Below are 5,875 nucleotides of genomic sequence, written 5' to 3' on the forward strand. Positions count from 1 at the left end.
GTTCAATATTGAAAATGGGTGGTCTTCCCCTTTAAGTAAATGGTTATCAATACTGCAATATAGAAATATTCTGTTACAAGTTCAAAGTCCAGAATTCCAGAAAAGTTTCAAATGTGGAGTTTCAGTCTTATGCACACATGATTAGAGCTTAGAGATGGGTGCGTAGGCGGGGGTCAACGTAGTTTCAAACATGCACAAAATGTACATAGGACCCGCACACCATCTTCAACTTGCCAAAAAAAACTCTTTTTATTAGAATGCTTAATAAAAATAGTTTTTTTGGCAAGTTGAATATGGTGTGCGGGTCCTATGTACATTTTGTGCATGTTTGAAATATCCAAGGTATATAAGCTAGTGGTTTATGTATGTTTTATAATAGCCTATTATAATTTATAACTGAAGTTTTCAAATAAATGTAGTGGAGTAAAAGTACAATATTTGGATCCGAGATGTAGTGCAGCAGGAGCGGTATTGCAGTCGCTGTACCGCACTGTTGTGACGAATAGAGAGCTGAGCCAGAAGGCAAAGCTCTCTGTCTACCGTGCAATCTTCGTTCCTACCCTCACCTATGGTCATGAAGTGCGGGTCATGACCGGAAGAATAATATCGCGGATGCAAGCGGCCGCAATTAGTTTTCTCAGACCGGTGGCTGGCATCTCCCTTAGATCAGTGGTTCTCAACCTTTTCAGGCCGTGACCCCCAAAATAGTCATATTTTAACTGGGTACCCCCCACCCTGACGAGCACTAAGAGTTGAGGCATTAGGCCTACATTTTGATCTACAATGTAGCAGATCTACAATGTTGCGAGGCGTTGTGAGCATGTAGATCTGCTATTTTCACAATGTCTGCATCTATGATGTTGGACAATTTGGCCAATGTTTAATTTGGGGACACCCCTGGGGGTCCCGACCCACAGGTTGAGAACCACTGCCTTAGAGATAGGGTGAGAAGTTCAGTCATCCGTGAGACTCTGAGAACCGCTGCTCCTTCACTTGGAAAGGAGCCAGCTTAGGTGGTTCGGGGCGGGTATCTAGTACTGATGCCTCCCGAGCGTCTCCCTAGGGAGGTCCTCGGTACATGTCCCACTGGGAAGAGACCCTGGGGCAGACCGAGGGCCAGATGGGGGATTACATCTCCAAACTGGCCTGGGAACGCCTCGGGATCCCCCAGGAGGAAGTTGCTAATGTTGCTCGGGAGAGGGATGTTTGGAGCTCTCAGGTGGAGCTGCTGCCCCCGCGACCCAACTCCGGATAAGCGGTTGAAGATGGATGGATGTTGTATTACTTAAGTAAATGTACTCAGTCACTTTACCCCCTAGGGGGTCCTCAGAGTTACTACAGGGGGTTCTCCAAATCTTTGTGCGATAGAAACATTTTTTCGCATTTCTAACCCTAACCCTTTATATATTAACGACTTGAACCCTAGTGTCCATATTTCTTAGAACTTTAGCTGATCTACAAGCTCACAACGCCTCGCAGCGCGAGGTATTGTGAGCTTGTAGATCAGATATTTTTGGCAAAGAGGTTTTGTAGAGGGTAACAAGAGCAGACCAAGTACAGAGTGAAAGGTCAACTTTATTAAGTATTGATGGTTCAAGTGGTTAAATATCTGAAAACACAAATTGACATGAATCCAAAATACACTGATGATTGTGCTGTCAAACAATGAAAATATATGGAATCTATGAAAAGGTTGTGGGGGTCCCTGCTTCAACTCTCTTCTCAACTAAGGGGTTCTTGGCCTGAAAACATTGAAGACCCCTGCTTTACACCACTGCACACAGTGTGTGCACAGGGGGAAGCAGCGGAGACGGAGAAGCTCCGTCGGAACTTCACCTTGATTCGCTGATACAGTGGGTTTGTTTGTCTGTTTGTTGATTGAGACATATTAGCCACAGCCTCCGTGAGGCGGTGAATCTGCTGAGATGGAGAAAACCCCCCTATAGTGAGGCTTGCCAGTCATCATTAGAGATGAACTCCCGTGGGGGAAATAAATGATGTGACTCATATTGCAATTCAGCGCGCTTTCGCTGGTGAATTAACGTGACAGAAAACGTAGAATGCCTTATACAATGCCATAGTAGCACAGTGGTTTCCCAACCCTTTTCTCCTTGGAGCCCCCCCATGCTTACATCTGATAAAAGCTGCGTACGCATACAATACATACAGCAGGCTATAGGCTACCTCAGGGGTATTCAACATTTTCAGGCCAAGGACCCCTTAGTTGAGAGAGAGATAAAGCAGGGACCCCCACTACATATTGTATAAAATTGTGTTGCAGATTCTCATAGATTTCATAGATAGATTCATAGACTTGTTTGACAGCACTGTCATCAGTCTCTGTTGGATGCGTGTTAATATGTTTTTTTCATTTAACCACTTAAATTGTCTATACTTAGTCAATTTGACCTGCTCTTTTTTAAACCTCTACACCAAACCTATTTGCCAATAACAGCCGATCTACAAGCTCTCAACGCCTCGCAGCACGAGGCGCTGAGAGCTTGTAGATCTGCTATGTTTGGCTAAAGTTCTCCTCAGAATAGGGATGTGAGGGTTAAAGTTGTTCATTTAATTAGGGGTTTGGGGATCTGTTGGGAACTTAATGAACATATGAAACAGGCACGTGCAGTCTCAATGTCTCAAAACAAAACCGGACAAAACCTGAAATCGTTTTGCACAAACGTGCATGAGGAGTCCAGTCCAGTTCAGCCACCCCTACAGTAAATGACTTCCCACGGCTATGCTCCATGCACACACTTGTGTTTATCAAACATGTTAACCGCTTAAGCCCTCCAAGTATAGGCATACTTCTCTTACAATGAACAGCGAAAATAGCCGATCTACTACCTCACAACGTGTCTCAATGCAACACGTTTTTGTTTTTTTTGCCTCATGCCCCCCTCTGTGATCTTTGGCGCCCCCCACCCAAGGGGCCTGGACCCTAGGTTGAGAAACACTGCCATATATAGGATGCTTCCTCGTGCAATCAGTTGTCAAGTCTGTGTGGACTGACAGTTGTAAAAGAGGTCACATCTCAGTGTTTACACAGAGAGGAGGCAGGCCAGCTCTTATCTGATGCTGTCAATTAGCCAGCTCTCCATGCAGCTCCATGGAAACTAACAGCAAAATACAAAGGAAAACATACAGTTTCACATGTGCGAGCAAGATGGCCACCATGCAAATATGGCCAAATTGTCTAATGCAGGGGTCTTCAATGTTTTCAGGCCAAGGACCCCTTAGTTGAGACAGTGATGAAGCAGGGACCCCCAGATTCCATATAGTTTCATCATTTGAAAGCACAATCATCAGTGTATTTTGGATTCATGTCAATTTGTGTTATCATATCTGTAACCACTTGAACCGTCAATACTTAATAAACTTGACCTTTCACTCTGTACTTAGTCTGCTGATTTCCCCCTCTACACCAAACCTCTTTGCTGAAAATAGCAGATCTACAAGCTCACAAAGCCTCGTAGCAAGCTTGTAGATGGGCTATTTTTGTCCAAAGTTCTCCGAATATATAGGGTTCAAGTGGTTAATATGGAAAAAGAGAAAAAAGGTTTCTATCACACAAAGATTTGAAGGACTGAGAAGACCCCCTAGGGGTCCCGGACCCCCTGTTGAAGACCCTTGGTCTAATGCAGAAAGACAAGTGTTGTCCAAAAAGTAAAAACTAAAAGAAAACTGAGAAATGTAATGGTTTTGACATTCACAACAACTGATACATATTTAAATCCTGGTAAAATGCAAACCACAAAGAGCTTCAGTGTCAAAAAGGTTAGACTGCTACATTTAACTTGTCAGTAAAAATAACCAACAACCTTTAAAATCCATAGGAATGTAATATTTAGCAGCAGCGTTTCTAGAGTCAGGGATAATGGTACAAAGCAAAGAATCTGATAGGCCAATGTTGACCTCATGTGGATGAAACATTGTAGCATCACCAGACTCAGGGATGTTACAGAGACAGGCGAACACTGCCCCCATGTGGACGAGACACATCATTGCAAGTAGCTTATTTTGCAGACATGCCCGCACTGATATTTCCTTATCACAGTGGTCCCATTATAAATTCCCTGCCGCTAAAAGCCATAGCTAAACCTCATACTAAAGCCATTATGATTATCATTATCAACCCCCCCCCTAAAAAAAAAAAAAAAAAAAAACACTCTGGTGGCTGCTGCAGCCTGCCGTAGCAGCAGTGGTTGGAAAAAGTACTCACATCAAGTAATGCTTCAAAGTACAAATAGGTAGGTACTCTGCTAAAAGTAAAAGTCCAGAATTCAAAATGTACTTGGTTAAAAGTATGAAAGTATTGGCATCAAAAACCTACTTAAAGTACCAAAAGTAAAAGTAAAAAATGTTTGAAAATAGCAGATCTACAAGCTGAAGCTCACAACGATTCGCATCGCGACGCGTTGTGAGCCTATGTATGAAATAGGGCTAAAGTGGTTTATGTATGTTTTATAATACTAGAAGCTGCGTCTAGTCGGCGACCTGGCCAACTCGGAACAATGTAAATAGGGAATGAATGCCCCGCCCTTTAGGACCCGTTTTGACCATCTGTCTGCCTGTGTCCATTTATGCCCATATATGGAGATATCTGTATCTGTCTGTCTGTCTGTCGGCGTCCATTTTATGTCCATATATGGAGATCACTGCAGTTATAGTTCTGGGACCATTTTATGCCCAGATATGGAGATATCTGTCTATCTGCGTCCATTTTATGCCCATATATGGAGTATCTGTCTGTGCCTCCAACTGTGTTGCAGACACAGTGCCGGTTCCCCCTTTAATGCAAACCTCATTATACCTGTTGTCATAGGACCCGTTTTGAACATCTGTTTGCCTGTGTCCATTTATGCCCATATATGGAGATATCTGTATCTGTCTGTCTGCGTCCATTTTATGCCCATATATGGAGATCTTTGACCATCTGTTTGCCTCTGTCCATTTATGTCCATATATGGAGATATCTGTATCTGTCTGTCTGCAATCCATTTTATGCCCATATATGGGGGCATTCATTTTATGCCCATATATGGAGAACGCGCGTGCCCGTGGGACGAACGGTTCTCGAGATACGCGGATTACATACATACATATACACACTCACAGAGATTTTTTGTTGACTCATGTGGCGTACGTGATGTCAGAGCCTTTTATGAAGTGATGTCACAATGAGTCAGAGCTTTCGCCGATTTCCTCCGGAACAGCCTGATGTCAACAATCAACCCCGCATAAGGAGATTCCGAACGGTTCGCGCCGGTTCGGGAAAACCGCGCGTCGGGTCGGGTCGAGACCCGGCACTGCACTCCGTGCCGCGGCGGGGAACGCGTGTGCCGAATCTGAAGCCAGTGGGACGAACGGTTCTCGAGATACGCGGATTACAGACACACAGACAGACAGAGACTTCTCGCATTTATAGATAGATTATAATTTATATCCGCAAAGTAACTGGTAACTAAAGTTTTCAAATAATTGCAGCGGAGTAAATGTACAATATTTGCCTCTGAGATATGGTGGGGTAGAAGTAAAACTACTGCCAAAATGTTGAGGTAAATAGCTCAAGATTTTACTTAAAGGTAGTGTAAGTGATTTTATTAAATTCAAATAACAAAATGGGTCTATGTTCTGATATTATAGCTAGTTACTATAGAGTGTTTGGTCCATATTTGAATTTTTTTGAAAAAATCTGTTTCAGTTCTGGTCAATGGCCGATTGGGGTCAATGGCCCAGAATTATGCGCACCAAGGCCTGTCCCCATTTGATCATGATTGGAGGAAGGCCCCCGCCGGTCACCTACATGAGAACTGAAACTGAAACTTAACTGAAATCACTTTCCCTAACTCCAGTGAGTAAATGTACTTGTAGT

This window comes from Nannobrachium achirus, assembly GCF_963921795.1.
Source record: "Nannobrachium achirus genome assembly, chromosome: 14".
Taxonomy (NCBI): domain Eukaryota; kingdom Metazoa; phylum Chordata; class Actinopteri; order Myctophiformes; family Myctophidae; genus Nannobrachium; species Nannobrachium achirus.